Source organism: Silene latifolia, chromosome 1 (assembly GCF_048544455.1).
Source record: "Silene latifolia isolate original U9 population chromosome 1, ASM4854445v1, whole genome shotgun sequence".
NCBI lineage: Eukaryota > Viridiplantae > Streptophyta > Magnoliopsida > Caryophyllales > Caryophyllaceae > Silene > Silene latifolia.
This window is the reverse complement of record NC_133526.1, coordinates 49,674,380-49,699,940: the sequence shown is the minus strand read 5'-3', so window position 1 is coordinate 49,699,940 and position 25,561 is coordinate 49,674,380. Positions and strand designations below refer to the sequence as shown.

The 25,561-nt window shown below is 38.0% G+C and overlaps 1 long non-coding RNA gene across 1 annotated transcript; it reads left to right on the top strand.

Annotated features, from left to right (window-relative positions):
- Nucleotides 1-19,699, top strand: LOC141588538 (uncharacterized). Its single transcript, XR_012519791.1, has 2 exons — nt 1-635; nt 19,269-19,699. It is a non-coding gene; the product is annotated as an uncharacterized LOC141588538 (long non-coding RNA).
- The last annotated feature ends 5,862 nt before the right edge of the window (nt 19,700-25,561 follow it).

Here is a 25,561-nt window from a genome sequence, read left to right as displayed (position 1 = left end):
AATGACCACCTTCAACAATCATCTTACTAACCTTCTCTACTCCTTGAGCTTAGAAGGTTGTGCTCCCTTCAGCACATGGTTCCTCTCAGTATATTTAAATTGCATAGAGAGTTGTTTAAAGTCTCATGTGATGTGGTGTCCCAAGGTTTCTAACCACTGAATGCCCAACACAGCAACACAACTTCCCAGAGGAATAACATAAAAGTCAATAATGAACTCTGAATTCCTAATCTTCCACCTTAGCTCATTGATAGAAAAACAGCACTGCAGCTTCCCTCCATTGGCCACAAAGTGTTGGACTTTATGAGTTATAAGTCTGACTCGTAAATCTGTAATCATTATTACTTTATTGTGGCTCAAGTATGGTATATTATATGGTCTAATATATGTAAAGATAATATTCTATTGGTTATAAAATAAGGTAAATTCCTGATATATTCTTATGGTGAATATGTATAAATAATGCCTCTAGGGATTGGTCCTCTCTCAACCCATTTACAAAAGTTCTTACGCCTCCATCAGACAAGAAACTTTGTCAAGCACTAAAAGGGTCAAGAGGGAGAAACTGAATCTCAGGAATTAATCGTCTCGGTTGCGTCTCCGCTGCTGCTCCTAGCTTCTCACCATGGATCAAGGTAGGTGCTCTCTAATCTTATTCTTGTGATAATCATAATGTTCAAAGGTCTTGGCTTTATGTTAATTGCTGATTAAAACTTACATGTGGTATCTGAGCCATGGATTATTGAACTTATGATTTTCCGTTTATGATTCTTACTCAAGTTTGATTTATTGCATATGATTGTGATCAAGATCTACAACATTCACTTAATTACTAGTTAATACAGTAATAATCAATGATGAATATTGTCTAAAGAAATTGTATATCGGTGTTGTGGGGTAATATCCGTATAAGACCCTTTAAATTTAGGACTATAACGTAAATTTAACATGTGAAATATGGTCATAAACGAAATATAACGAAAAACGATTAAGCACAAGAATTAACCTTCGGTCCTAGTGCAATTCGGCAATGAGAGATCAAAGTAGACCTCCTCCTAATTGTTGCACCCAAGATCGCCCCGAGAATATGCCCTTGTGCTAGAAATGTGTTCTCTAATTGCCTTGCAATATTGAGAGAACTTGATGTGAGTTTTTCGAGATGTGAGATCTAGGTTTCAGAGAGAAATGATCTCCAAAACCCTAATTTTTGTCAAAAATGAATTAATTTACAAAGGAGAGGGGACCTCCTCTTTTGTTTGCCTCGGTCCGCGGGTCACTAGAGGAGGGAGTGGGCTTTCCACTTTCTCCTCATTTAACTCGTGATCCGACTCGTCTCGCTAAAATGTATATGATGCGGTTTTTATTATAAATCGTCATCGGTTATCGGCTATTAAAATATCAACTAATAACACGGGTTAGTTGAAGTATTAATACATGTCCGACAAAGACGAGATTGTATAATTTATTCAATATACATTAATTAAATATAATCGTTTATATTTAATTTACGAATTAACTGTTTAATTCGCCTTAGCCCATTTTATTTAATCCGTATTAAATATAATATCTCAACATCACATTTTGACTAATTACTAGTCAAATAACTCGGACTAATGGTTAGTCAAAATTAGCATCAACATGATTTGTATTTTCATCTGTCACGTCTCTCAAACGTATCCTATAGGTGTGACTTTTAGGGACCAGTTGATCACCGCCATCAGTATGACAATAACGTCAAACTTATCTAGCAAGCCAACCGTTATTGATAAACGTGGATCAACCGATAATAATACCAAAAGTATGCCCTTTGATCCTTTTAGAGGTTTATAAGTCCTTGCACTAACTGTTAAGGACACCAGCCCCAACAAGCTCCCACTTGTCCGTACAAGTGTATGTGCAATGACGTTATCCGCACTAACTGGAGGACACAAGCTCCACCAAACTCCCACTTGTCCGTACAAGTTTATGTGCGATAACCGATTCTCATATTCATTTAAAAATTTCTCCCACTCAATGTAAAACAATTTGCAGATCCGGATCCGCAAAGGTCGTATTTTACAATCGATCTGTATCAAGAGTGGTTTCCCCGACTAGAGAGTAACTTAACCGATAAAACGAATCCGTATCCGAGCATGGCCATGCATTTCGATTCTGACTCCTCGAGTGGCCCCGAGAAATATCGAGTACGATAAAGGCTGAATATTTCCTTCAACTCGACTCCTTCCGATCTAAGCACGGCATGAAATGACCCAGAAAAAATCTACTTGGCCCCCTGTTACGGATGACCGTGAGAAAGAAACCAAAGTCACCCAAAATCTGCCTTAGTCTCAAGAGACAGTCGATAGTCAAAAGAATCGACTCTTAGGATCACCATGGAGGTCCTATCCACGACCGGGCACCGAATGTTATAAAACATTTAGGACTCCACGTCGATGTCACAATGGTGTCCTACGAGATATCAGTATAACTCGCCTCTGTGATTGGTCAGTCAACCGGTTGACTTATGGCTCGTTGAACCCACCATCAACCAACGTCACAAAATAATTGCCAGAGTTATCAGCTCATGTGGGCAATTAAGGACTAAAAATATAATGTTTGTTCAGTTCACTTTGTGGTGTTCAAAATTGTCGTACAATTCCACATGAAAAACAAAATATATAAATATCAAAACGATGATGTCGTATAGAGTACATAAGGGAATGAATCTAATCCATAAAAGAGTACTACAACTTAGGAACACGTTTAATTCCCATGGAATTAACGTGCCCTTCATGCTTGTTGGGGCTGGTGTCCTTAACAGTTAGTGCAAGGACTTATAAATCTCTAAAAGGATCAAAGGGCATACTTTTGGTATTATTATCAGTTGATCCACGTTTATCAATAACGGTTGGCTTGCTAGATAAGTTTGACGTTATTGTCATACAGATGGCGGTGATCAACTGGTCCGTAAAAGTCACACCTATAGGATACGTTTGAGAGATGTGACGGTATGAAAATACAGTCATGTAGATGCCAAATTTGACTAACCAGTTAGTCTGAGTTATTTGACTAATAATTAGTCAAAATGTGATGTTGAGATATTTTATTTAATACGGATTAAATAATAATGGCTAAGGCGAATTAAGCAGTTAATTCGTAAATTGAATATAAACGTTTTATATTTAATTAAATGTATATTGAATATAATTATACGATATTGTCTTTGTCGGACATGTATTAATAATTCAACTAACCCGTCTTATTAGTTGATGCCTTAATTACCGATAACCGATGACAGTTTATAATGAAACCGCGTCATATACACTTAGCGAATTACATGTCGGACTACGAGTTAAGATGAAGAGGAAATGAAAGCCCATTCCTCTCCCTTGGACTCGGTTTGGCCGAATCAACAAGAACAAAAGAGAGGCTTTCTCTCTTTTGTTAACCTAAGCATTTCATTTGTAGAAAAACTAGGGTTTTGGAGATCATTTCTCTCTAAAACCTAGATCTCTCATCTAAGCAAAAACTCACAAATAATCCTCTCAATATTGCAAGGCAATTAGAGGATTCATTCTAGCACAAGGGCATTTCTCGGACAATCTTGGGTGCAACAATTAGGAGGAGATCTACTTTGATCTCTCATTGCCGAATTGCACTAGGACCGGAGTTTATTGCTTAATCTTTATCGTTTCATTGTGTTTTTCGTTTATGACCTTTTTCACATGTTAAATTTACGTTATAGTCCTAAATTTAAAGGGTCTTATACGGATATTACCCCACAAGTGGTATCAGAGCGAGGCCACGTAAATTTTCATTGTGATTTTTCATCAAACGATTTTGAAACGATTTTTGTTTTGTCTAAAAATCCATGCGGCAGCAGTAATTCTCACGGCAGAATTTTTTTTTTGTTTTGGTCATTGCGGTTTTAAAACCGTGTCTTGTGTTTACACGGCTGATACGGTTATTGTCCGTTGCATATTGTTATTTTACACGATCATTATAGCAATATGTTAATGTTTTGAAATTTGTTGATTTATTTTTACAAGGTTTTGATCATAATTGCAATAAGTTTTGTTTTGACAAACTGTTTCACGAGGGTTTTGCATTTCCAGAAATTTTTGTACTCGATCGAGCAAGTTTTTAAATCGATCGAGTGGTTTTTCTGTCTTGTTTTACTCGATCGAGTCCTCAGCTGCACTCGATCGACCACTTTTAAAACCCTGACTGCTCGATCGAGATGTCCTCGTACTCGATCGAGCAGATTTGCTGATAAAAGTACTCGATCGACCACCTGTTTAGTCGATCGAGCACTTTCTGTTTGGAAATCCTCTCGATCGACTAGCAGTTCAGTCGATCGAGCCCTTTTGTTCCTCGATCGAGCACTTTTGTCCCTGGATCGAGGGATTTTTGTTCTGGCAGCTTTGAAAATTTATTCCTTTTATTTTAAATTTTCTTTTGGCCTTAATATGTACTCTATACGGATATTGTACACTCGCTATGATTGTGAAACGGTTCACACACGTACCATTGAGTTATTTTAAAGCGTATTTAAAGTAACGGATTATCATGAATTAAAATTAAGTTGATGAAGCGGTTTTGTCACATAATTTTAATTGTTAAAAGGTGGTTTGGATAATTTAACATAATTACGGAATTATGTCACGAATGAATTTGTTTTTTTTTAGTTGATGCATTTATTTATCGTTAATTTTGAATGCTTTTAAATGCCTTTTATTACGTATTTATTTTTACAATCAGTTGTAACTTAGTGTGGCCTTAGTAGAACGTGTTACCGAAATGATGGAACACGGTCTTGGTTGTATTTTGAGATCTCGTATCTCCATTTTATTTCTTTTAATTACAGTTTTTATTTAGAATGTAAATAGGTTTATATTTTGTAAATTTTAATTGTAATTTTGAGAAGACTAAAGATGGAGACCGGATGCTCACTCCCGCTACATGGATCAAGATGGAACATCAAGACAAGCTTCTCGGGTCCAACGGTGGATTCCAAAGTTGTTTTATGTTCTTTTTATTAGGATAGGCCACACTAGGAATTTTTATTTACGTATTGCATTCTTTTATTTATTTTCGTAACGATAATTTGCATCATTTTCCGCCTAAAACCAAACCACCTAATTATTGCATGAAAACTGACACATATAGAGGTCACGAGTTAGTTTTCTTTGACATTCTTATGTCACATGATTTAAGCCATCACCTAAATTAATTCATTCACGCAGACGCTAGTTATTCGTTCACTTAATATGAATTATAATTTAGTTGATGGGATCTTCCTCGTATAAACAAAAATTGAGAATAGTCTTTATAGGTCAAACTCCAATGAGTCCCTTCTTCGTCGGTAGGCATAATATGACCCCTTCTACGTCGGGTAAGTTGGAACTGATTGACCTATTTTATCTCAACACCATGGTCACTCGTACGATCCTGTGATTATGGTGGACTATAGATAGGATTTACGGAAATCTATCAACCGAGAATTCTTACGGAAGAATTAGCTAAACAGTTGGCTTATCAATTTACGGAAATTGAGTCTTGGGATCACTTGTATCATTCTTGAGGAAGATCAATTATGCAAGTGCTTGAGTCTACACGTTAAAATACTTTTTAAATAGACTTAAATCACCTCGATGAGTTGCTTATTTCGTTTTGTGTTTTTCTTTCCTTTTCAGTGTAGATCACGTTCACATAAACTGCTAATAACAATATGGCTGGTCACTTGAACGACCCAATGCCAAGTGCCACATTGGACCGTGAGTCCTGGCTTCGGATCTTCATGAATCAGATGAATCAGTCAACTCGACTGAAGAATGATGGATCAAACTTCGCTGAATCGGGAGGCGGCATTACGGAATGCCGCATTCTGCGACGGAAGCTCAAATTTCTGCTTGAGCCCATGCCGTCAAACCCAGGCCCCACGGCTGGAATCAATGAGATCGACAAGTATAACGATTTCACTTTGGAAGCGGGTGCGATTAAAAACGTAATCATTTTTGCAATGGAACCCAAGTTGCAGAAACGCTTCATAGCCCAAGGTGCAAACAAGATTTTCACCACGCTCACCAAGGAATTCTCGAAAGCACCGAGAATCGTGACCTATGAGCATACCACTCGCTTCTTTGATGCGAGACTCCAGAAGGGCCAACCGGTTAGCCCACACATTCTCAGCATGATTGAGAATGTCGAGAACCTGGAAACGCTTGATTGTAAAATCAGTGAGAACATCGTGATTGACCGTATGCTTCATTCACTCCACGATGGTTTTTCGCAATTTAGAGCGAATTACTATATGAATGATTTGAAGAAAAGTCCCCATGAATCGCACTCCCTTTCTCGTACGGCACCGAGAAGGACATGAAGTTCAGTGGGAGCATGAAACAGGATGTTCTCGTTGTGTCAAACAAGGGCAAAGGTAAGGGCAAAGTTCAGCCAGGCCTAGCAGTAGGCAAACCGAAGTTTAAAAAGTCGGGTTCAGGTAAGAGTGGGCCTGGTGAGTCGAGCACCTCATCAGGCGCGACAAAGAGCAAGAATGAAAACATGGAATGCCATCATTGCCACAAGACTGGGCATTGGAGGCGTACATGTCCTGTTTATCATGAGGACTTAAAGGCAGGTCGTGTTAAACTTGTTGGTATGTCTTCATCCTCTTCTACTTTTATTCATATGATTGAGATTAACCATGCAAGTTACGGAACTTGGGTACTTGATACTGGTTGTGGTTCTCATCTGTGTAATCATGTGCAGGGGCTCCGAAACATCGAACCCCTCGTAAAGGGTGAGGTGGACCTGCGTGTCGGGAATGGAGCACGAGTGGCTGCCGTCTCGAGGGGAACATACGTGATCCAGCTTCCTAGCGGATTTGAGTTATTTTTATATAACTGCTATTATGTACCCAGTCTTTCCAAAAACATTATTTCATTTTCTGCACTTGACAAACTTGGTTTTTCATTTGTAATAGAGAATAATACTTGCATTTTCACATTACACGATATGATTTATGGCAAGGCAGTCTCCATGAACGGAATTTATGTTTTAGATCAGACCAGCGAAATATTACACGTAATGAATAAAAAGTTAAAGGTTGGTGAAAAAGATCAAACGTATCTATGGCACTGCCGTATGGGACACATAAATGAGAAACGCGTAAAACAGCTCATCAAAAAATGGAGCTATCTCGGCCTTTGATTTTCAATCATTTGGCACGTGTGAATCATGTCTCATCGGTAAGATGACTCGGATTTCCTTCAAAGGTGTTGGAATGCGCGCTGCTGACCTATTAGGGCTCATACACACGGATGTATGTGGACCTATGTCAATCACCGCACGAGAAGGCTATAGGTATTTCATCACTTTCACGGACGATTTAAGTAGATATGGCTATGTCTACTTAATGAAGCACAAAAGTGAATCCTTTGAGAAATTCAAAGAATACCGAACGGGGTACAGAACCTCTTGGGTAGAAAGATTAAAACACTGCGTTCAGATCGTGGTGGCGAGTATCTTTCTCACGAGTTTGATCAACACCTTAAGGACTATGGGATTGCCTTACAGTTAACTCCACCTGGAACACCTCAGTTGAATGGTGTGTCCGAACGGAGAAATCGAACACTACTCGATATGGTTCGATCCATGATGAGTCACACCGTGTTGCCTGACTCATTGTGGGGTTATGCTCTTTTGTCAGCCGCTCTAATACTTAACCGAAGTCCGTCTAAAGCTGTAGACAAGACTCCATACGAACTATGGAAGGGAACGGTCCCTAACTTGTCCTTTATACGGGTTTGGGGCTGCTAGGCTTATGTCAAGTGGAGACACGAGGATAAGCTCGGCCCGCGATCGGTCAAGACATACTTTATAGGTTATCCTAAAGGAACACTTGGTCATTACTTCTATTCGCCAACCGAACAACGTGTTTTTGTTGCGGCTAGTGCGACATTCTTAGAGAAGGAATTTCTCGAGAATGCAAAGAGTGATAGAACCTTCGACCTGTCGGAGATTCCAGAACCAAACTCTGAGCAACCATTGGAGGAACCGATTCCTTCAATCCCGACTGCGGTGAATATTCCTGAGGAACCTAGGAGGTCGGGAAGAGTCTCTATTCCTCCAGACAGATACATTGGTATGGTCGAGGAACATGACATAGATGACATTCTACTCTTAACGAGTAGTGAACCCGCAACCTATAAAGGTGTCATGACTAGTTCTGACTCAAAGCTATGGCTTGAGGCCATGCAATCCGAAATGGACTCCATGTATGAGAACAACGTATGGGATCTTGTTGACTTACCTGCTAAGGTTCGTCCCCTTCAATGGAAATGGCTTTACAAGATAAAGCATTCTGTGGAAAGTCAACAAGATATCTATAAAGCACGACTAGTTGCTAAAGGTTTCACCCAAGTGCCAGGTTTGCACTACGATGAGATTTTTGCACCCGTAGTCATGCTGCGTTCCATTCGGATTATCTTAGCGATTGCCGCTTTTCATGACTATTAAATTTGGCAAATGGATGTGAAAACCGCCTTCTGAAACGGCTTTTTGGAGGAAGAGTTGTACATGGTACAACCCGAAGGTTTCATCGATCCAGAACATCCTAAGAAAGTGTGCAAGCTTAAGCGTTCCATTTATGGACTTAAGCAAGCATCGAGGAGTTGGAATCATCGCTTCGACCAAGTGATAAAAGAAAATGGATTCATTCGATCGGTCGAGGAACCATGTCTATATATCAAGTCGAGTGGGAGCAAGATTGTCTTCTTAATATTGTATGTTGACGACATACTCCTGATTGGGAATGACATACCTCTCTTAACTTCGGTGAAAGTATGGTTGAAAAACCATTTCCAGATGAAAGATCTGGGAGAGGCACAAAGAATTCTAGGCATCCGTATCTATCGAGATAGATCACGACGGATGTTATCTCTCAGTCAGGAGTCTTACATAGACAAAGTCCTAGAGAGATTCAGCATGACTAACTCCAAGAAGGGGTTTCTTCCTATGGCTCCAGGGGTGCATTTGAGCAAGTCTCAGTCACCAGAGACACCGGAAGAGAAAGAGCGCATGACACGGATTCCTTATGCCTCGGCTATAGGATGAATCATGTATGCCATGATATGCACACGTCCGGACGTGGCATATGCATTGAGTATGACAAGTCGATTCCAACAGCATCCAGGTGAATCACATTGGCTGGCTGTCAAGAACATTCTTAAGTACCTACGGAGGACTAAAGATTGGGTATTGACTTATGGAGGCGATCAAAAGCTATGCGCAACCGGTTACGCAGATGCTAGCTTCCAAACGGATCGAGATGACTCGAAATCTCAGTCTGGATTCGTTTTTACTCTTAATGGCGCTGCAGATCACTGGAAGAGTTCCAAACAAATCATTCATAAACAGATTCTACGATCGAGTCCGAGTACTATGCCGCGTACGAAGCTACATAGGAAGCGATATGGATGCGTCAATTCTTACATGGGCTATCTGTAGTGCCTAGTTCGAATGACCCGATCACCATCTATTGCGACAATAGTGGTGCCATCTTCCAAGCTAAGGAGCCAAAGTCTAGCAACAAGTCTAGACATGTACAACGGAAAGCTCATCTAATCCGAGATTACGTGGAGCAAAAGGAAGTAGTGATAGAAAAGATTGCTACTGAGGATAACATAGCAGATCCTCTCACTAAACCATTACGACAAGATAAGCATGAAGGGCACGTTAATTCCATGGGAATTAAACGTGTTCCTAAGTTGTAGTACTCTTTTATGGATTAGATTCATTCCCTTTTGTACTCTATACGACATCATCGTTTTGATATTTATATATTTTGTTTTTCATGTGGAATTGTGCGACAATTTTTGAACACCACAAAGTGAACTGAAAGAACATTATATTTTTCAGTCCTTAATTGCCCACATGAGCTGATAACTCTGGCAATTATTTTGTGACGTTGGTTGATGATGGGTTCAACGAGCCATAAGTCAACCGGTTGGTGACCAATCACAGAGGCGATTTATACGGATATTTCGTAGGACACAATTGTGACATCGACGTGGAGTCCTAAATGTTTTATAACATTCGGTGCCCGGTCGTGGATAGGACTTCCATGGTGATCCTAAGAGTCGATTCTTTTGACTATGTTGTCTCTTGAGACTAAGGCGATTTTGGGTGACTTTGGTTTCTTTCTCACGGTCATCCGTAACAGGGGGCCAAGTAGATTTTTTCTGGGTCATTTCATGCTGCGCTTAGATCGGAAGGAGTTCGAGTTGAAGGAAATATTCAGCCTTTATCAGGTACTCGATATTTCTCAGGGCCACTCGAGGAGCTGTAACTGAAATGCATGGCCATACTCGGATACGGATTCGTTTTATCAGTTAAGTTACTCTCTATTCGGGGAAACCACTCTTGATACAGATCGATTGTAAAATACGACCTTTGCGGATCCGGATCTGCAAATTGTTTTACATTGAGTGGGATAAATTTTAAATGAATATGAGAATCGGTTATCGCACATACACTTGTACGGACAAGTGGGAGTTTGTTGGAGCTTGTGTCCTCCAGTTAGTGCGGATAACGTCATTGCACATACACTTGTACGGACAAGTGGGAGCTTGTTGGGGCTGGTGTCCTTAACAGTTAGTGCAAGGACTTATAAATCTCTAAAAGGATCAAAGGGCATACTTTTGGTATTATTATCAGTTGATCCACGTTTATCAATAACGGTTGGCTTGCTAGATAAGTTTGACGTTATTGTCATACAGATGGCGGTGATCAACTGGTCCCTAAAAGTCACACCTATAGGATACGTTTGAGAGATGTGACGGTATGAAAATACAGTCATGTAGATGCCAAATTTGACTAACCAGTTAGTCTGAGTTATTTGACTAATAATTAGTCAAAATGTGATGTTGAGATATTTTATTTAATACGGATTAAATAATAATGGCTAAGAAGAATTAAGCAGTTAATTCGTAAATTGAATATAAACGTTTTATATTTAATTAAATGTATATTGAATATAATTATACGATATTGTCTTTGTCGGACATGTATTAATAATTCAACTAACCCGTCTTATTAGTTGATGCCTTAATTACCGATAACCGATGACAGTTTATAATGAAACCGCGTCATATACACTTAGCGAATTACATGTCGGACTACGAGTTAAGATGAAGAGGAAATGAAAGCCCATTCCTCTCCCTTGGACTCGGTTTGGCCGAATCAACAAGAACAAAAGAGAGGCTTTCTCTCTTTTGTTAACCTAAGCATTTCATTTGTAGAAAAACTAGGGTTTTGGAGATCATTTCTCTCTGAAACCTAGATCTCTCATCTAAGCAAAAACTCACAAATAATCCTCTCAATATTGCAAGGCAATTAGAGGATTCATTCTAGCACAAGGGCATTTCTCGGACAATCTTGGGTGCAACAATTAGGAGGAGATCTACTTTGATCTCTCATTGCCGAATTGCACTAGGACCGGAGGTTATTGCTTAATCTTTATCGTTTCATTGTGTTTTTCGTTTATGACCTTTTTCACATGTTAAATTTACGTTATAGTCCTAAATTTAAAGGGTCTTATACGGATATTACCCCACAATGCTTATCTTGTCGTAATGGTTTAGTGAGAGGATCTGCTATGTTATCATCTGTAGCAATCTTTTCTATCACTACTTCCTTTTGCTCCACGTAATCCCGGATTAGATGAGCTTTCCGTTGTACATGTCTAGACTTGTTGCTAGACTTTGGCTCCTTAGCTTGGAAGATGGCACCACTATTGTCGCAATAGATGGTGATCGGGTCATTCGAACTAGGCACTACAGATAGTCCATGTAAGAATTGACGCATCCATATCGCTTCCTTTGTAGCTTCAGACGCGGCATAGTACTCGGACTCAGTCGTAGAATCTTTGTAACGGTTTGTTTGGAACTCTTCCGGTGATCGCAGCGCCATTAAGAGTAAATACGAATCGATCGAGATTTCGAGTCATCACGATCCGTTTGGAAGCTAGCATCTGCGAAACCGGTTGCGCATAGCTTTTGTTCGCCTCCATAAGTCAATGCCCAATATTTAGTCCTCCGTAGGTACTTAAGAATGTTCTTGACAGCCATCCAATGTGAATCACTGGATCTTGTTGGAATCGACTTGTCATACTCAATGCATATGCCACGCCCGGACGTGTGCATATCATGGCATACATGATTGATCCTATAGCCGAGGCATAAGGAATCCTTGCCATGCGCTCTTTCTCTTCCGGTGTCTCTGGTGCCTGAGACTTGCTCAAATGCACCCCTGGAGCCATAGGAAGAAACCCCTTTTGGAGTTAGTCATCTTTGAATCTCTCTAGGACTTTGTCTATGTAAGACTCGACCGAGAGATAACATCCGACGTGATCTATCTCGATAGATACGGATGCCCAAAATTCTTTGTGCCTCACCCAGATCTTTCATCTGGAAATGGTTCTTCAACCATACTTTCACCGAAGTTAAGAGAGGTATGTCATTCCCAATCAGGAGTATGTCATCAACATACAATATTAGGAAGACAATCTTGCTCCCACTCGACTTGATATACAGACATGGTTCCTCGACCGATCGAGTAAATCCATTTTCTTTTATCACTTGGTCGAAGCGATGATTCCAACTCCTTGATGCTTGCTTAAGTCCATAAATGGAACGCTTAAGCTTGCACACTTTCTTAGGATGTTCTGGATCGATGAAACCTTCGGGTTGTACCATGTACAACTCTTCCTCCAAAAAGCCGTTTAAGAAGGCGGTTTTCACGTCCATTTGCCAAATTTCATAGTCATGAAAAGCGGCAATCGCTAAGATAATCCGAATGGAACGCAGCATGACTACGGGTGCAAAAATCTCATCGTAGTGCAAACCTGGCACTTGGGTGAAACCTTTGGCAACTAGTCGTGCTTTGTAGATATCTTGTTGACCTTCCACAGAATGCTTTATCTTGTAAAGCCATTTGCATTGAAGGGGACGAACCTTAGCAGGTAAGTCAACAAGATCCCACACGTTGTTCTCATACATGGAGTCCATCTCGGATTGCATGGCCTCAAGCCATAGCTTTGAGTCAGAACTAGTCATGGCACCTTTATAGGTTGCGGGTTCACTACTCGTTAAGAGTAGAATGTCATCTATGTCATGTTCCTCGACCATACCAATGTATCATGCCGGAGGAATAGAGACTCTTCCCGACCTCCTAGGTTCCTCGGGAATATTCACCGCAGCCGGGATTGAAAGAACAGTTCCTCCAATGGTTGCTCGGTATTTGGTTGGAATCTCCGACACTCGAAGGTTCTATCACTCTTTGCATTTTCGAGAAATTCCTTCTCTAAGAATGTCGCACTAGCCGCAACAAAAACACGTTGTTCGGTTGGCGAATAGAAGTAATGACCAAGTGTTCCTTTAGGATAACCTATAAAGTATGTCTTGACCGATCGCGGGCCGAGCTTATCCTCGTGTCTCCACTTGACATAAGCCTCGCAGCCCCAAACCCGTATAAAGGACAAGTTAGGGACCGTTCCCTTCCATAGTTCATATGGAGTCTTGTCAACAGATTTAGACGGACTTCGGTTAAGTATTAGAGCGGTGACGAGAAGAGCATAACCCCATAATGAATCGGGTAATACCGTGTGACTCATCATGGATCGAACCATATCAAGTAGAGTTCGATTTCTCCGTTCGGACACACCATTCAACCGAGGTGTTCGGTGGAGTTAAGCGTAAGGCAATCCCACAGTCCTTAAGGTGTTGATCAAACTCGTGAGAAAGATACTTGCCACCACGATCTGAACGCAGTGTTTTAATCTTTCTACCCATTAGGTTATGTACCCTGTTCTGGTATTCTTTGAATTTCTCAAAGGATTCACTTTTGTGCTTCATTAAGTAGACATAGCCATATCTACTTAAATCGTCCGTGAAAGTGATGAAATACCTATAGCCTTCTCGTGCGGTGATTGACATAGGTCCACATACATCCGTGTGTATGAGCCCTAATAGGGTCAGCGCGCATTCCAACACCTTTGAAGAAATCCGAGTCATCTTACCGATGAGACATGATTCACACGTGCCAAATGATTGAAAATCAAAGGCCGAGATAGCTCCATTCTTTATGAAATTTGTTTTACGCGTTTCTCATTAATGTGTCCCATACGACGATTGCCATAGGTATGTTTGATCTTTGTCACCAACCTTTCACCTTTTATTCATTACGTGTAATATTTTCATTGTCCGATCTAAAACATAAATTCCGTTCATGGAGACTGCCTTGCCATAAATCATATCGTGTAATGAGAAAATGCAAGAATTATTCTCTATTACAAATGAAAAACCAAGTTTGTCAAGTGCAGAAACTGAAATAATGTTTTTAGAAAGACTGGGTACATAATAGCAGTTATATAAAGATAACTCAAATCCGCTAGGAAGCTGGATCACATATGTTCCCCTCGAGACGGCACCCACTCGTGCTCCATTCCCGACACGCAGGTCCACCTCACCCTTTACGAGGGGTTCGATGTTTCGGAGCCCCTGCACATGATTACACAGATGAGAACCACAACCAGTATCTAGTACCCAAGTTCCGTAACTTGCGTGGTTAATCTCAATCATATGAATAAAAGTAGAAGAAGAAGACATACCAACGGGTTTAACGCGACCGCTTTTATGTCCTCATGATAGACAGGACATGTACGCCTCCAATGCCCAGTCTTGTGGCAATGATGGCATTCCATGTTTTCATTCTTGCTCTTTGTCGCGCTTGATGAGTTGCTCGACTCACCAGGCCCACTCTTGCCTCGAACTCGACTTCTTAAACTTCGCCTTACCTCTGCTAGGTCTCCGCTTTAGCTTTGCCCTTTCCCTTGCCCTTGTTTGACACAACGAGATCATCATGTTTCATGCTCCCACTGAACTTCATGTCCTTCTCGGTGCATACGAGAAGAGAGTGCAGTTCATGGGGACTTTTCTTCAAATCATTCATATAGTAATTCGCTCTAAAGAGCGCAAAACCATCGTGGAGTGAATGAAGCATGCGGTCAATGACGATGTTCTCGCTGATCTTACAATCAAGCGTCTCCAGCTTCTCGACATTCTCAATCATGCTTTGAGAATGTGTGGGCTAACTGGTTGGTTTTCGGAGTCTCGCATCAAAGAAGCGAGTGGTATGCTCATAGGTCACGATTCTCGGTGCTTTCGAGAATTCCTTAGTGAGCGTGGTGAAAATCTTGTTTGCACCATGGGCTATGAAGCGTTTCTGCAAATTGGGTTCCATTGCAAAAATGAGTACGTTTTTAATCGCACCCGCTTCCATACAGAAATCGTTAAACTTGGCGATCTCATTAGCTCTAGCCGTGGGACCTAGGTTTGGCGGGATGGGCTCTATTAGATATTTGAGCTTCCCGTCGCCAGCGTGGCAAGCATTCCGTAATGCCGCCTCCCATCCGCGAAGTTTGATCCATCATTCTTGATCGAGTAGACCGATTCATCCGATTCATGAAGATCCGAAGCCAGGACTCACGGTCCAATGTGGCACTTGGCATTGGGTCGTTAGTTGGACCAACCATTTCGTTATAGCGAGTTTAAAAATCCGTGTTCTACACTGAAAAAGAAAGAAAAACAAAAACGAAATAAGCAACTCATCGAGGTGATTTAAGTCTATTTAAAATGTATTTTAACGTGTAGACTCAAGCACTTGCATAATTGATCTTCCTCAAGAATGATACAAGTGATCCCAAGACTCAATTTCCGTAAATTGATAAGCCAACTGTTTAGCTAGTTCTTCCGTAAGAACTCTTGGTCGATAGATTTCTGTAAATCCTATCTATAGTCCACCATAATCACAGGATCGTACGAGTGACCATAGTGTTGAGATAAAATAGGTCAATCGGTTCCAACTTACCCGACGTAGAAGGGGTCATATTATGCCTACCGACGAAGAAGGGACTCATTGGAGTTTGACCTATAAAGACCATTCTCAATTTTGTTTATACGAGGAAGATCCCATCAACTCAGTTTTAATTCATTTTAAGTGAACAAATAACTAGCATTACGTGAATGAATTAACTTAGGTGATGGCTTAAAATCGTGTGACATAAGAATGTCAAAGAAAACTAACTCGTGACCTCTATATGAGTCAGTTTTCATGCAATAATTAGGTGGTTTGGTTTTAGGCGGAATATGATGCATATTATCGTTACGAAAAATAAATAAAAGAATGCAATACGTAAATAAAATTCCTAGTGTGGCCTATCCTAGTAAAAAGAACATAATACAACTTTGGAATCCACCGTTGGACCCGAAAAGCTTGTCTTGATGTTCCATCTTTGACCTTGCAGCGGGAGTGAGCATCCGATCTCCATCTTTGGTCTTCTCAAAATTACAATTAAAAATTACAAAATATAAACCTATTTACATTCTAATTAAAAACTGTAATTACAAGTGAAAAATCCAAAACGGAGATACGAGATCTCAAAATACAACCAAGACCGTGTTCCATCATTACAGTAACACGTTCTACTAAGGCCACACTAAGTTACAACCGTTTGTAAAATAAATAAAAACGTAATAAAAGCATTCAAAAGCATTCAAAATTGACGATAAATAAAATGCATCAACTAAAACAAATTTATTCGTGACATAATTCCGTAATTATGTTAAATTTATCCAAACCACCTTTTAACGATTAAAATTTATGTGATAAAACTGCTTCTATCAGTTTAATTTTAATCTATTACAATCCGTTACTTTAAATAGGCTTTAAAATAACTCAATGGTACGTGTGTGAACCGTTTCACAATCATAGCGAGTGTACAATATCCGTATAAAGTACATATTAAGGCCAAAAGAAAATTTAAAACAAAAAGAATAAATTTTCAAAGTCGCAGAACAAAAATCCCTCGATCCAGGGACAAAAGTGCTCGATCGAGGAACAAAAGGGCTCGATCGATCGAATCGCTAGTCGATCGAGAGGTATGCTAATCAGAAAGTACTCGATCGACGATGATCGGAGGTCGATCGAGGGCTTTATCAAGCAAATCTGCTCGATCGAGTACGAGGACTTCTCGATCGAGCAGTGGGGTTTTGAAAGTGGTCGATCGAGTACAGCAAGGACTCGATCGAGTAAAAATAAGACAGAAAAACCTCTCGATCGATTAAAAACAAGCTCGATCGAGAACAAAAGTTTCTGGAAAAACAAAACCCTCGTGAAAACAGTTTTGTCGAAACAAAACAAACGCAATTTTGATCAAAACCGCATCAAAACAATTTTACAATCTGACAAAACTTGACATATTGTTATAATCTCCGTATAAAATAACAATATGCAAAAGAACAAAACGAAAAATGATGAATCAACCGTGTAAAACATGTCACGGTTTCAAAAACCGCAACAGCCGAGAGAAAAATGCTGTTGCCGCACGAATTTCAAGACAATAAAAATCGTTTCAAGATCGTTTTATGAAAAATCACAATGAAAATTTACGTGGCCTCGCTCTGATACCACTTGTGGGGTAATATCCGTCTAAGACCCTTTAAATTTAGGACTATAACGTAAATTTAACATGTGAAATATGGTCATAAACGAAATATAACGAAAAACGATTAAGCACAAGAATTAACCTTCGGTCCTAGTGCAATTCGGCAATGAGAGATCAAAGTAGACCTCCTCCTAATTGTTGCACCCAAGATCGTCTGAGAATATGCCCTTGTGTTAGAAATGTGTTCTCTAATTGCCTTGCAATATTGAGAGAACTTGATGTGAGTTTTTCGAGATGTGAGATCTAGGTTTCAGAGAGAAATGATCTCCAAAACCCTAATTTTTGTCAAAAATGAATTAATTTACAAAGGAGAGGGGACCTCCCCTTTTGTTTGCCTCGGTCCGCGGGTCACTAGAGGAGGGAGTGGGCTTTCCACTTTCTCCTCATTTAACTCGTGATCCGACTCGTCTCGCTAAAATGTATATGATGCGGTTTTTATTATAAATCGTCATCGGTTATCGGCTATTAAAATATCAACTAATAACACGGGTTAGTTGAAGTATTAATACATGTCCGACAAAGACGATATTGTATAATTTATTCAATATACATTAATTAAATATAATCGTTTATATTTAATTTACGAATTAACTGTTTAATTCGCCTTAGCCCATTTTATTTAATCCGTATTAAATATAATATCTCAACATCACATTTTGACTAATTACTAGTCAAATAACTCGGACTAATGGTTAGTCAAAATTAGCATCAACATGATTTGTATTTTCATCTTGTCACGTCTCTCAAACGTATCCTATAGGTGTGACTTTTAGGGACCAGTTGATCACCGCCATCTGTATGACAATAACGTCAAACTTATCTAGCAAGCCAACCGTTATTGATAAACGTGGATCAACTGATAATAATACCAAAAGTATGCCCTTTGATCCTTTTAGAGATTTATAAGTCCTTGCACTAACTGTTAAGGACACCAGCCCCAACAGGTGTATGTATGGCTATCTTAATGACCCTTTGACTATGATATGTTTACCTGTAACTTACTTTTCACATAAATCCACATAAAGTTGCTGCAATATAATCTCGTTTTTTTGCTTGCTGCACGTCTAAGACTTTGATGGGTTTTGTGATCAAGTGGCTATATTTCCTGATATTGGTGATCTCTTGTTTTATTTACTGGTCTTCATGCTGATATCATGCCTCGCATCATCTTTTGTTTTCTATAACTAGTGGTTTTGATTCATTATTCTGGTCATTTCTACTAGGAAAAATTATAATTTACCACCTAATATGTTCCCTTTTTTACAATTTACCACCTAATATGTTCTACTTTACAAATAATCACCTAACTTTAAACAAATTCCACACAAATCTAACTTATTTTACATTATTGTGACGTTTTTGCGTAATTATCGACTCGAATTTATTTTTATGACTTTGGATTATTTTTATGACCAAACTACCCTTACTAATTACCTAGACTTATTACTTAGGAATTCCTAAACTAATACTTGCCTCATTCCCAGGAAATCGACACTTAAAATTATGAACCCTAGAAATCAATTTTTCCCCTTTCTTCACCCTTTATCATCAAATATAATTCATTAAATGCTCAACAACAGTTATTAGATTCCTGCTCGACACAATTTCAAACGAGTTCACGAAAGTATCGTTTGTAGATACACCTTCTCATTTGTTTTCTTACTTGCTGGATGGTTAATTTTTGCATAGTAGCTATTTTACATGCAATTGTTACTTTAAATTTCAGTCATAATGTTGAAGGTAGGTCTGCTCATTTCGCATCAAAACTCAACGGAATGGCAGAAGGACATCATTTGGCAAGTCTTAAATGACAAGACAGAAGTTACAATTCTTTTGTAGAGATTGACCAAAAGATTTCATTTCCGATGGAGGGGAACAATAAGATAGTTGCAGAAAATGAAGCTTTGAAATTGAAGAACAATTAATTGATCGAGGAATGCAAATGGGTAAAAAGAGATAAAGAACAAGTGAAAGCAATACTAATGTTATGTTGTGCAATTGTATGCGGGTGTATTTGTTTATGCATTAGTAAGTTTATGTTGTAAGATCATTATGCAATGTAATGGCGACTATGATTTTTGTTGTAATGGAATTTAACGATGACACTGATGTTGTAATTAAATTCCTATATGAATGAAAAATTATGCTTTAAACTCACCTTGATGTAAGCAGATCAGTAGCATTATAACCTGATCATTAGCAGATCAGTAGCTCAATAGCAAGTCACAGGTGATTTTTCCTATTTTTAACAAATGGCTTTACAAATCAACTAGTTTTATTCCCGTGCAAAACAATGCACGGGTCGGTTTTAAATTATCATATACTGACCTTGTATGAATATAATTAGATATAATATTTATTTTATCAATAATTAAATAAAAAAATATAAATTGAAATTAAATTAGAGAATTGACATTGAATTAAATTGAAATGTAGTAATAACGAATCCTCTAACAATAAAAGCCAAAGCATTTAGATGCTTTCTATTGGCTGCTTGGTTTTAGGGCAAATGGACCCCACTATAATTTCTCTCCATTAATTACTATCTCTCCTCCAATTTCATTTGTTTTCCATTTTACAAATTTGAGAATATTCATATTCATATGTTAAGTTTATGATAAAAAGTTTATTTACATAAAATTTTATGCTAAAAAATAAAATAAAATAAATGAAAAATGAAAATCTGTACAAAATTTCATATGTTCAACGACTACAAATTAATAAATTTCAAACTAAATTAGAAAATAACAAACCGAATGGATAATAACAAATAAAATATAGACAAGCAAATTGATATCAATATACACCAAATTTAACACAAAGACCCATATTATAATATCTTGATGAAAAAACCCAAAAAAATAGGACAGGGTTTATGGTCGGAGTTTTTTTTTTTTTTTTTTGGTTTTTAGAGGATCGGTCCAATAATAATTTGGGTTAATTACGATGGTTAGGAACTTAGAATTTAAACCATAAGTATAATTTTCATATCTATATATATTTTTATTGGCTACTATTCGTCTTAAGTTTAAAATGGCTCAGTATCACTCTCCATGGGTATATAGGACAAATATTTTTATTGGCTACTATCCTAGATATATATATATATATATATATATATATATATATATATATATATATATATATATATATATATATATATATATATATATATATATATATATATATATGGCCGTTTTAAACTTAAACGGATAGTGTCGTCCTAACTAAGAATTTGTGTATTTTTATAATATCGAGCTAATGCGTTATTTTTACTTACGTCTAAGTTAAGCGTATAAATTTTATTTACTTTTTACATCGATATAACTATAATACTAAAATCATGTTTTTATTAAATATATTCACCTTCTTATTGATCTTTTCAGTTTAATAAAATTAAACTCGTGCATTTTTTGCACGGGGCGTAAAACTAGTTAAATAAATTACCCAAATACTTGTAAAGAATTTGTTGAAAATTTTAATTAATTGTTGTTAAGATCATGGGTAGGCCCCACATTAGAAAATTACTTTCTTACCCCTAAAATAAGCAGCCAATCACAATTCACCAAAAAACTTGGCTTTTATACTATGTAGATTAAGGAATTCCATATTCAAATTGAGTAGAATGACTTCAATAAAATTGCCTAAAATAGATAGATGAGTGGAGTAGAATCAAAATGAGTCAAATTATATTGACAAATCAATTCAAAATTCCATGTTACATCAAAAATTTTCACAAAAACAAAACAAAATGGCTTGAACTTTCAAATTCCTAATTGATAAAAACTTCCAACTTTTTTACAAATGATCTTTTACGAATGTGGTTGGGTTGTTGACCTAAAAGATAGTTGACTTCCAATTTGACTAACAATGGCCTCATCACGGGTTCTTGTTGCTCTTTTATGTTGAGCTCTACCCTTGTTTGCATTGACCCAGGAACTGTTCGTAGGAGGTCTACCACCTTTGTCTCTTTGCTTGGGTGACGATGGGAGGTTCTTACAAGTCTTTTTGTTATGCCCTAGACCACCACATCTTCCACACTTATTAGATTTTTTGGTTCTCTTCACTTGAGTGGATTCATCAACCTTTTTTCTTCTTTTCTTCTTAGACGGTCTCCCAGGCATCCTTCTTAAGACTGGATGTAGTGGTTCATCTAGGCCTATTTGATTCCATTGACTAACACCCGGCATGGGTTTGACCGCAGGTGAATATGCCATAAGATACTTCTCACTAGAATATGCTTCATTGACAAAATCTTCAGGAGTTAGTCTTTGTTTCAGAATACATGTCATGGCATGGACGCAAGGTATACCAGTTAACTCCCAATGAAAGCAATTACATTTATGTTCCACCAAGTTCACAGTAAAAGCCCATCCTTTGTAGTCAACGTCAAAATTTGTAGACATACTTGAGTGGACTTTAGCATACCTAGATTCAGTAAACAATCTTTTGAAGCACTTCTGAATGTATGGCATGCACTTCCCCTCATACTTATCCGCTCCTTCTCTTCCACAAAGTTCCTCTTCATAACATATCTACGCATCCATTCCATGTGTGTAAGTATGAGTTTGTCTCTTGCATCCTTTAAGACAGAATTGAAAGTCTCACAAAGATTGTTGAGGATCATGCTACTTTTACAATTGGTGGAGAAGGCATGTCTGCTCCAATGCCTTGGTGATATTCTACTGAGATAGTTGTAAGCACCCTCTAAAAGATATCTGATTTCTTCCATTTCTGATTTGAAGTCAACCTGTGTAACAATTTAGTAAGGTCAATCTATAGCAGTTCAATAGTAGGCAAGTAGTAGTTTACAAGGGAAGAGTAGCAGATCAATTGCATACATGCTTTGTGCATTTCCATGCCAGAAATAGGTTTTATTTCTAAAAACAGTTGCATGGTATTTACCTCTGTTGTTGCCCAAGCAGCCTTCCAAAAGCTATCTTTGAAGGCTTGACCAGTGAATTGTAGCTTGAAGTTGGCTCATATGTGCCTAACACAGTACCTAATCTCAGCTCTAGGCACAATAACATTCATAGCTTTAATCAATCCCTAACACACAAGGAATTTATTACTTAACATGGGTTTATTACATAGTTAGACCTAGAAATTGTATTAAGTATGGTACAAAGGTCATACTGTTTGCCTATCTAACATAAAGGCCAGGCCATCCCCTTCATCTGAGCCTATATCTCTGACCAACAAATCCAAAAACCACCCCCACGTCTTGGCATTTTCTACCTCTACTACAACCCATGCAACTGGGAAAATATTAATATTCCCATCCATTGCCACAGCCACCAAACACATTCCAGGATACATCCCCTTCAAATGGCAGCCATCAACACCAAGGAGGGGCCTACACCTTTTCACAAATCCTTCTTTACAAGCTGCCAAGCATATGTACATTCTTTGGAAAATAGGAGGGGGTCTGTCAATCCTATATACCTTCACACAAGCCGAGGAACCTGGATTATATTCTATAATTGCAAACACATAGTCCCATACTCTTTTATATTGGTCATCTGAATTACCTTCTATCATCATTTTTGCCCTTGCTCTAGCTACCCAACACATATGGTATCCTATATCAACACCATAATCCAACTTAACCCTACTTTGAACACCCTTTAAAGTCCAATGAGGGTCTGACCTCCACACCTCCAGGTACTTTGAGGCTATCCACTCCGATGTGACCATTACATTCTTTGTTGTGTATACACATACATAATCTAAGTTCAATGTTTTAATTTCAAATGTTAGGGTATCACCATCTAGTTTAGTTGCATACAACCTAAACTTACACTTTCTCTTGATACCACAAGTACATTTAGGCAACCTGCTCCTTTTAGCATTCCAAGGACACTCACATCTATGTCGGCAGTAAATTGTTACTCTAGTACTGTCATTGTGTTGAAAATATGGTTCATAACCATTCTCAATAGCATGTTGCCTAACTGCTTTCGTATGAACCTCAACAGAAGGGAATTTCAAACATTTCTTTAGAACGATAGGTCTCCCAAAGTCAACAACAGGGTCAAAAGTATCATATAAACCTGTCACACTATTGTCCTCGTCCCCTGAACCTGCCAGACTATTGTTCTCATCAGAATTCAAATTAACTTCTTCACCAACCCTTACATCCAAGTCATCGACATTAATCAACTTTGCTTTCCCCTTGCCCGTGACCCTTGAACAAGACTGATTAATGTTCTTGTTAACCACATTAACCATGTCTTTAGGAGACCTATCACTAAACAACTCCTCATGGTCTACTAAATCATCGTCAACTTCAGTCTCCCCAATATCTAATTGACTATATTGACTGTCTTCACTCCAATGCTCTTCATCATTTACCTCCTGAGCATAAATAAGTTACTCTTCTTGAGCATAATCAGGTTGTTGTTCCTGGACAAAAAGTGCTGACAACTGCCTCCTTACTTGGAGCTTCTCAAGTCTTTTCACAGGTGACACAGTAGGCATATTAGGGTTCCGTTCTGCTTATCTCGGGCTTCTTCTAACTGACCCTATGATTCTCCAATTATCATCAAGACGATCATGATTATCAGTGGAGTTCAGAATTTCTACCATATCGATTTGACTCTCTAATTGCAAGATATCAGGAAAAACGAAAACGAAGCTTTTGATAGATTTAAGGAAACACTTACAATATGGAAATAAAATACGAATTAATCCAGTTGAAAACGAGTATACGACTTTTATTGTGATCAGGGTTATTTGAAGTTGCAGTACTATAGTAAAATTCCCAAACAAAAGTTGTAAACTCGTAAGTTCCCAGATTTTTTCCTAAATTTAGAATAAAAATAAATACATACTTAGAACTCAATGAAGAACTAAACTACCAAGGAACTCTAACCTGTTGTGTTTGTTGTAGTTTCCCTAAAAAACAATTCAGATTCCGCCATCTATATTGAAATTAAGTGGTGCTCCAACTGTGAACTCATTTGAAACTATGTCGAGCAGGAATCTAATAACTGTTGTTGAGCATTTAATGAATTATATGTGATGATAAAAGGTGAAGAAAGGGGAAAAATTAATTTCTAGGATTCATAATTTTAAGTGTCAATTTCCTAAGAATGAAAAGTGAGAAGCAAGTATTAGGATTTTAGGAATTCCTAAGTAATAAGTCTAGGTAATTAGTAAGGGTAGTTTGGTCATAAAAATAATCCGAAGTCATAAAAATAAAATCGAGTCGATAATTACGCAAAAACGTCACAATAATGTAAAATAAGTTAGATTGGTGTGGAATTTTTTTAAAGTTAGGTGGTTATTTGTAAAGTAGAACAAAGTGGCCAAGTCAGAAAATTTTATATGTATCGGATTAAAATTAGCTCAATTACTCATGCTCATGAGATGCTCGTTGAAATGACATTACAATATTTTCCAATTTATTCATGAGTACATTGAGAATTTATAGTTGTAAAATAGTTTAGGATCGCCCTAAGGTTGATTTTTTGTTTTACAATACATAAACATTATCGTGGTACATTGACATGATAAGTTAGGTGCGTTTAGTACATCCAAAGATGCCAAACATATACAATCGAATTACGTCGAGTATTGCTTATGTGAATTTATTAAGCATCTCTTATGCCTACTTATATGTATATATTGTAGTTTGCCCAAAGGTAACTTCAATGTATAATTTAAATTTATGTTTTGAATCTTTATTACTACTTATTAATGTTTAAGCATATATCATAAATTTGCAGCCTCTATCCCCGTATCTGTTCATTCGCAAGCCACGTCTGTTATTAAGTTTAACGGGCTTAATTTTGCTGAATGGTCACTACTGTTAGGTTCATATACCTATTATTAGACTCCTCTAATGATGAACTAATTAACTTCTTAATTATATGTTCTTTAGATCTAGTGCATGCATAACAAAATAAAAGATTTATAAGAAAAGCAATGTCCCTTACATTGCTATATGGTTCGAAATATTGGGCACAAGTAAGGTCACCTTCCTTCACTTGTTCTTGAGCTTAATATGATGGATGA